An 8,483-nucleotide genomic window follows, 5' to 3' on the forward strand; every position below is an offset into this window, starting at 1 on the left:
GACCCTGAACTCCACAAGCTAAAACTATTCCCATTTGCTTGATAGATCGAGTAAAGGATTGGTGGGATTTTGCACCCAAGGGAAGTATGAACACCTGGGATCAGGTTATTAACAATTTTCTGAACAAGTTCTCTCCCTCACAGAGACTAGCAAAGCTAGTGACAAATGTCCAGACCTTCAGACAGAAGGAGAGTGAGTCTCTCCGTGATGCTTGGGAGAGGTACAAGTTGATGTTCAGGAATTGTCCCCTCCCCCCTTGTGTTGTCTGGATGGGGCAAGATGATCATTTTCTATGAAGCCATCTCTAAGATGGCCAGAGAGACATTAGATCACTTTGAAGGTGGTTCTCTGGACCTAATAGAGACACATGAAGAGGCAGATGAGTTCATTGAGATAGCTGCCAAAAACCAGCATTTATACTCCTGTGCGGAGACCCCAGCTAGGACAGAAGTTCTTGACATGGAAACCTTAAAAGAAGGTGAGACAGTAGTCTTCACCAGGGAGGCCAAACCTCAGGAGTATGCTACTAAGGGACTTAAGGCAAGCAAGGACCAAAAGGATCCTAGGACTGCCATTAAGCATGCCCCTATAGAAGAGAATGAACCTCAAGTTGATTCCTCTCTGGGCGTACAAGAGGAGTCTGTGATGATCACAAAGCTCCCTCTTGCAGAGATGAAAGAACCTCAAGAGCCACATTTCCTTGGCGTGCAGAAAGAACTGGCAGATGAGCAATTAGCTCATTCCTCAGCAGCCCTTAAGAAACTGCAAGTGAATATCTCCTTTACATAGGTATTTGAAAAGAAGGACCTAAGGGGAGATGAAATAGAGATACTTACTAAGAAGTACAGTATCCTAATTCAGCCTGAGTTGCCAAGGAAGATGCCAGATCCATGGAGCTTCTAGATCCTATGGATTACTGGAAAGATCATTTTTGGCAAAGCCCTTTATGATCTTGGCTTAAGTCTAAATCTGATACCTTCTACTGAGGCAGAGGCCGAGTCTGGAGGGATGGTATGCGAAATTGTTACTCTGAGGTTGTAAAATTTGTTGTTCGTTCTCTCCTTGGAAATGGCGCCAATAACTGGTGCACAATACCATGGTCCAAACATAACTTCACAACTTCACACAACTAACCAGCAAGTGCACTGGGTCGTCCAAGTAATAAAACCTTACGTGAGTAAGGGTCGATCCCACGGAGATTGTTGGTATGAAGCAAGCTATGGTCACCTTGTAAATCTCAGTCAGGCGGATATCAAATGGTTATGGAGTTTTCGAATAATAATAATAAAGAAATAGAAAATAAAGATAGGAATACTTATGTATATCATTGGTGAGAATTTCAGATAAGCGTATAGAGATGCTTTTGTTCTTCTGAACTTCTGCTTTCCTGCTGTCTTCATCCAATCAGTCCTACTCCTTTCCATGGCAAGCTTTCTGTAAGGGCATCACCATTGTCAATGGCTACATCCCATCCTCTTGTGAAAAAAGTCCAAATGCTCTGTCACAACACGGCTAATCATCTGAGGTTCTCGATCATACTGGAATAGGATTCACCCTCCTTTTGCGTCTGTCACTACGCCCAGCACTCGCGAGTTTGAAGTTCGTCATAGTCATTCAATCCCTGAATCCTACTCAGAATACCACAGACAAGGTTTAGACTTTCCGGACTCTCATGAATGCCGCCATCAATCTAGCTTATACCACGAAGATTCTGATTAAGAGATCCAAGAGATATTCATTCAATCTAAGGTGGAACGGAATTGGTTGTCAGGCACGCGTTCGTAGGGGAATGATGATGATTGTCACGTTCATCACATTCATATTGAAGTGCGAATGAATATCTTAGAAGCGGAATACATTGAATTGAATAGAAAAACAGTAGTACTTTGCATTGATTCGTGAGGAACAGCAGAGCTCCACACCTTAATCTATGGAGTGTAGAAACTCTACCGTTAAAAATAAATAAGTGAAAGGTTCAGGCATGGCCGAATGGCCAACCCCCAAACGTGATCAATAGATCAAAATATGATCATAAGATCATAATACAATAGTAAAAAGTCCTATTTATACTAAACTAGTTACTAGGGTTTATAGAAGCAAGTAATTGATGCATAAATCCACTTCCGGGGCCCACTTGGTGTGTGCTTGGGCTGAGCTTGAAGTTTACACATGGAGAGGTCATTCTTGGAGCTGAACGCCAGTTTGTAACGTATTTTTGGCGTTCAACTCTGGCTTGTGACGTGTTTCTGGCGTTTAACTCCAGACTACAGCGTAGAACTGGCGTTCAACGCCCTTTTGCGTCGTCTAAACTCGACCAAAGTTTGGACTATTATATATTTCTGGAAAGCCCTGGATGTCTACTTTCCAACGCAATTGGAAGTGCACCATTTTGAGTTCTGTAGCTCCAGAAAATTCACTTTGAGTGCAGGAAGGTCAGAATCCAACAGCATCAGCAGTCCTTCTTCAACCTCTGAATCTGATTTTTGCTCAAGTCCCTCAATTTCAGCCAGAAAATACCTGAAATCACAAAAAAACACACAAACTCATAGTAAAGTCCAGAAATGTGAATTTAACATAAAAACTAATGAAAACATCCCTAAAAGTAACTAGATCCTACTAAAAACATACTAAAAACAATGCCAAAAAGCGTATAAATTATCCGCTCATCACAATACCAAACTTAAATTGTTGCTTGTCCCCAAGCAACTGAAAATCAAATAGGATAAAAAAGAAGAGAATATACTATAAATTCCAAACTATCAATGAAACATAGCTCCAATCAGATGAGCGGGACTTGTAGCTTTTTGCCTCTTGAATAGTTTTGGCATCTCACTTTATCCATTGAAGTCCAGAATGATTGGCATCTATAGGAACTCAGAGTTCAGATAGTGTTATTGATTCTCCTAGTTCAGTATGTTAATTCTTGAACACAGCTACTTTATGAGTCTTGGCCGTGGCCCTAAGCACTTTGTTTTCCAGTATTACCACCGGATACATAAATGCCACAGACACATAACTGGGTGAACCTTTTCAGATTGTGACTCAGCTTTGCTAAAGTCCCCAATTAGAGGTGTCCAGGGTTCTTAAGCACACTCTTTTTTTGCTTTGGACCTTGACTTTAACCGCTCAGTCTCAAGTTTTCACTTGACACCTTCACGCCACAAGCACATGGTTAGGGACAGCTTGTTTTAGCCGCTTAGGCCAGGATTTTATTCCTTTAGGCCCTCCTATCCACTGATGCTCAAAGCCTTGGGATCCTTTTTATTACCCTTGCCTTTTGGTTTTAAGGGCTATTGGCTTTTTGCTCTTGCCTTTTGGTTTTAAGAGCTTTTGGCTTTTTCTGCTTACTTTTTCTTTTTCTTTAATTTTTTTTTCGCCATTTTTTTTCTTTTTTTTTCTGCAAGCTTTTGTATTCACTGCTTTTTCTTGCTTCAAGAATCATTTTTATGATTTTTCAGATTATCAAATAACATGTCTCCTGTTCATCATTCTTTCAAGAGCCAACATATTTAACATTCTAAAACACCAACTTCAAAAGACATATGCACTGTTCAAGCATTCATTCAGAAAATAAAAAGTATTGTCTCCACATCAAAATAATTAAACTAAGTTCAAGGATAAATTCAAAACTCATGTACTTCTTGTTCTTTTGAATTAAAAATATTTTTCATTTAAGAGAGGTGATGGATTCATATTCACTACTTTAAGGCATAGACACTTAGACACTAATGATCATGTAATAAAGACACAAACATAGATAAACATTTAACATAAGAAAACGAAAAACAGAAAATTTAAGAACAAGGAATGAGTCCACCTTAGTGATGGTGGCGTTTCCTTCTTGAGGAACCAATGATGTCCTTGAGCTCTTCTATGTCTCTTCCTTGTCTTTGTTGCTCCTCCCTCATTGCTCTTTGATCTTTTCTATTTTCATGGAGGGTGATGGAGTGCTCTTGATGTTCCACCCTTAGTTGCTCCCAATAATTGTATGGAGGAAAATGTATCCCCTGAGGTATCTCAGGGATCTCTTGATTTGCAGTCAAATGTTCTACCACTGAGCTATAGATCCTTGAGATGAATCTCTCCATCTCCCATGACTCGAAGGTGGAAGCTTTTGTCTTCCCTTTCCCTTTTTTAGAGGTTTCTCCGGTCTTAGGTGACATCAATGGTAATGGAAAAACAAAAAGCTTATGCTTTTACCACACCAAACTTAGAATGTTTCTCGCCCTCGAGCAAGAGAAGAAACAATAGATGAAGAAGAAGATGTGGAAGAATCTAGGATTATGAGGAGGGAAGGTGGGGATCCTGTGGGGTCCACAAATCCTGAGATGATCCTGTGAGGTCCACAGATCTTGAGGTGTCAAGGATTTACATCCTTGCACCAATTAGGCATGCAAAATGCCTTTGCATGCATTTCTGGCGTTTAAACGCCGAAGTGATGCTTATTTTGGGCGTTCAACGCCCATCTGCAGCATGTTTCTGGCGTTGAACGCCAGCTTCATGCTTGTTTCTGGCGTTCAGCGCCAGCTCTTCTCAGGGTGTATTTCTGGCGTTTAAACGCCAGGATGTTGCTTGTTTTGGGTGTTCAACGCCAGATCCATGCTCTGTTCTGGCGTTGAACGCCAGCCAGATGCTCCTTACTGGCGTTCAAACGCCAGTAAGATCCTCCTCCAGGGTGTGATTTTTCTTCTGCTGTTTTTGATTCCGTTTTCAATTTTTATATTTATTTTGTGACTCCACATGATCATGAACCTAATAAAACATGAAATAACAATAAAAAATAAAATTAGATAAATAAAAATTGGGTTGCCTCCCGACAAGCGCTTCTTTAATGTCAATAGCTTGACAGTGGGCTCTCATGGAGCCTCACAGATGTTTAGAGCATTGTTGAGACTCCCCAACACCAAACTTAGAGTTTGGATATGGGAGTTCAACACCAAACTTAGAGTTTGGTTGTGGCCTCCCAACACCAAACTTAGAGTTTGACTGTGGGGGCTCTGGTTGACTCTGTTTTGAGAGAAGCTTACTGTGCCTCTTTTCCATGTTTACAGAAGGATGTCCTTGAGTTTTAAACCCAAGGGAGTCCTCATTCAATTGAAGGACTAGTTCACCTCTGTTAACATCAATCACAGCTCTTGCTGTGGCTAGGAAGGGTCTTCCAAGGATGATGAATTCATCCTCATCCTTCCCAGTATCTAGGATTATAAAATCAGCAGGGATGTAAAGGCCTTCAACCTTTACTAACATGTCCTCTACTTGTCCATAAGCCTATTTTCTGGAATTGTCTGCCATCTCTAATGAGATTTTAGCAGCTTGTACCTTAAAGATTCCCAGTTTCTCCATTACAGAGAATGGCATAAGGTTTATTCCTGACCCAAGGTCACATAGAGCCTTCTCAAAGGTCATGGTGCCTATGGTACAAGGTATTAGGAACTTTCCAGGATCCTGTTTCTTCTGAGGCAATCTCAGTTGATCCAATGCATTTAGTTCATTGGTGAACAGGGGAGGTTCATCTCCCCAAGTCTCTTTACCAAATAAATTGGCATGCAGCTTCATGATTGCATCAAGGAACTTGGCAACTTGCTCTTTAGTAACATCCTCATTCTCTTCAGAAGAGGAATACTCATCAGAGCTCATGAATGGCGTAAGGAGGTTCAATAGAATCTCTATGGTCTCTAGATGAGCCTCAGAGTCCTTTGGTTCCTCAGAGGGAAACTCCTTATTGATCACTGGACGTCCTAGGAGGTCTTCCTCCTTGGGATTCATGTCCTCCTCCTCTCTTGTGGGTTCGGCCATGATAGTCAAATCAATGGCCTTGCACTCTCCTTTTGGATTCTCTTCTGTATTGCTTGGGAGAGTACTAGGAGGGATTTCAGTGATCCTTTTACTCAACTGGCCCACTTGTGCTTCCAAATTTCTAATGGAGGACCTTGGTTCATTCATGAAACTCATAGTGGCCTTAGATAGATCAGAGACTAAATTTGCTAAATTAGAGGTATTTTGTTCAGAGTTCTCTGTCTGTTGCTGAGTAGATGATGGAAAAGGCTTGCTATTGCTAAACCTGTTTCTTCCACCATTATTAAAGCCTTGTTGAGGCTTTTGTTGATCCTTCCATGAGAGATTTGGGTGATTTCTCCATGAGGGATTATAAGTGTTTCTATATGGTTCACCTATGTAATTCACCTCTGCTATTGCAGGGTTCTCAGGATCATAAGCTTCTTCTTCAGAAGATGCCTCTTGAGTACTGTTGGATGCAGCTTGCATTCCATTCAGACTCTGAAAAATCATATTGACTTGCTGAGTCAATATTTTATTCTGGGCCAATATGGCATTCAGAGTATCAATTTCAAGAACTCCCTTCTTCTGAGGCGTCCCATTACTCACAGGATTCCTCTCAGAAGTGTACATGAACTGGTTATTAGCAACCATGTCAATGAGTTCTTGAGCTTCTGCAGGCGTTTTCTTTAGGTGAATGGATCCACCTGCAGAAGTATCCAATGACATCTTAGCTAATTCAGACAGACCATCATAGAATATATCCAAGATGGTCCATTCTGAAAGCATGTCAGAAGGACACTTTTTGGTCAGTTGCTTGTATCTCTCCCAAGCTTCATAGAGGGATTCACCTTCTTTCTGTCTGAAGGTTTGAACATCCACTCTAAGCTTACTAAGCTTTTGAGGAGGAAAGAACTTGGCTAAGAAAGCCGTGACCAGCTTATCCCAAGAGTTCAGGCTATCTTTGGGTTGAGAGTCCAACCACACTCTAGCTCTGTCTCTTACAGCAAAAGGGAAAAGCATGAGCCTATAGACTTTAGGATCTACTCCATTAGTCTTAACAGTATCACAGATCTGCAAAAATTCAGTTAAGAACTGAAAAGGATCTTCAGATGGAAGTCCATGAAACTTGCAGTTTTGTTGCATCAGAGAAACTAATTGAGGTTTCAGCTCAAAATTGTTTGCTCTAATGGTAGGGATGGAGATGCTTCTTCCATGTAAATTGGAATTAGGTGCAGTAAAGTCACCAAGCATCCTCCTTGCATTATTATTATTTTTGGCTGCCATCTCCTCTTCCTGTTCGAAAATTTCTGTAAGGTTATCTCTGGATTGTTATATTTTAGCTTCTCTTAGTTTCCTCTTCAGAGTCCTTTCAGGTTCAGGGTCTGCTTCAACAAGAATGTTCTTGTCCTTGCTCCTGCTCATATGAAAAAGAGGGAACAGAAAAATAATAATAATAGGGATCCTTTTTACCCAGGTATAGAGGTTCCCCTGTGTGAGTAGAAGAAGAAAAGAATGTAATGTAAAGAAGGGAAGAAGAGAAAATTCGAACACAGATGGAAGAGGGAGTTCGAATTTGGGTGAGATGAAGTGTTAGTAGATGAATAAATAAATAGAAAGAGATGAGAGAGAAAGAGGATTTTCGAAAAAAAAAATTTGAAAAGCGGTTAGTGATTTTCGAAAATTAGGAAAAAGTTAAAATTAAAATAAAAAATTGAAACAATTAATTAATTAAAAAGAATTTTTGAAAAAGAGGGAAGTATTTTCGAAAATTAGAGAGAGAGAGAGTTAGTTAGGTAGTTTTGAAAAAGATAAGAAACAAACAAAAAGTTAGTTAGTTAGTTGAAAAAGATTTGAAAATCAATTTTGAAAAGATAAGAAGATAAGAAGTTAGAAAAGATACTTGAAAATCAAATTTTTTTTTAAAAAGATAAGAATTTTTTTTTAAAAAAGATATGATAGAAATATATGATTAGAATTAGTTTTGAAAAAGATTTGATTTTTAAAATCATAATTAATGACTTGACTCACAAGAAATCACAAGATATGATTCTAGAACTTAAAGTTTGAATCTTTCTTGAGAAGCAAGTAACAAACTTGAAATTTTTGAATCAAAACATTAATTAATGAGAATATTTTCGAAAATTATAAGATAAAATTAAGAAAAGATTTTTGAAAAATATTTTTAAAATTTTCAAAAATAAATAAGAAAAATGAAAAAGATTTGATATTTGAAAAAGATTTTGAAAAAGATAAGATTTTTAAATTGAAAATTTGATTTGACTCATAAGAAACAATTGAATTTTAAAAATTTTTGAAAAAGTCAACTCAAATTTTCGAAAATTTATGAGAGAAAAAGGGGAAGATATTTTTTTGATTTTTGAATTTTTAGTGATGAGAGAGAAAAACATGAAAATGATGCAATGCATGAAAATTTTGGATCAAAACAATGAATGCATGCAAGAATGCTATGAATGTCAAGATGAACACCAAGAACACTATGAAGATCATGATGAACATCAAGAACTTATTTTTTGAAAAATTTTTGATGCAAAGAAAACATGCAAGACTCCAAACTTAGAAATTTTTAATGTTTAGACACTATGAATGCAAGAATGCATATGAAAAACACCATACAACACAAAGTAATAAAATATGAAGATCAATCAAGAAGGTTTATCAAGAACAACTTGAAGATCATGATGAAT

At 38.5% G+C, this 8,483-nt stretch overlaps 1 non-coding gene across 1 annotated transcript; it reads left to right on the forward strand.

The window, feature by feature from the left end:
* Positions 1 to 6,558: 6,558 nt before the first annotated feature.
* On the forward strand, positions 6,559 to 6,666 carry LOC112745334 (small nucleolar RNA R71). Its single transcript, XR_003173269.1, has one exon. It is a non-coding gene; the product is annotated as a small nucleolar RNA R71 (small nucleolar RNA).
* The last annotated feature ends 1,817 nt before the right edge of the window (positions 6,667 to 8,483 follow it).

Source organism: Arachis hypogaea, chromosome 14, assembly GCF_003086295.3.
Source record: "Arachis hypogaea cultivar Tifrunner chromosome 14, arahy.Tifrunner.gnm2.J5K5, whole genome shotgun sequence".
In the NCBI taxonomy this organism is placed as follows: domain Eukaryota; kingdom Viridiplantae; phylum Streptophyta; class Magnoliopsida; order Fabales; family Fabaceae; genus Arachis; species Arachis hypogaea.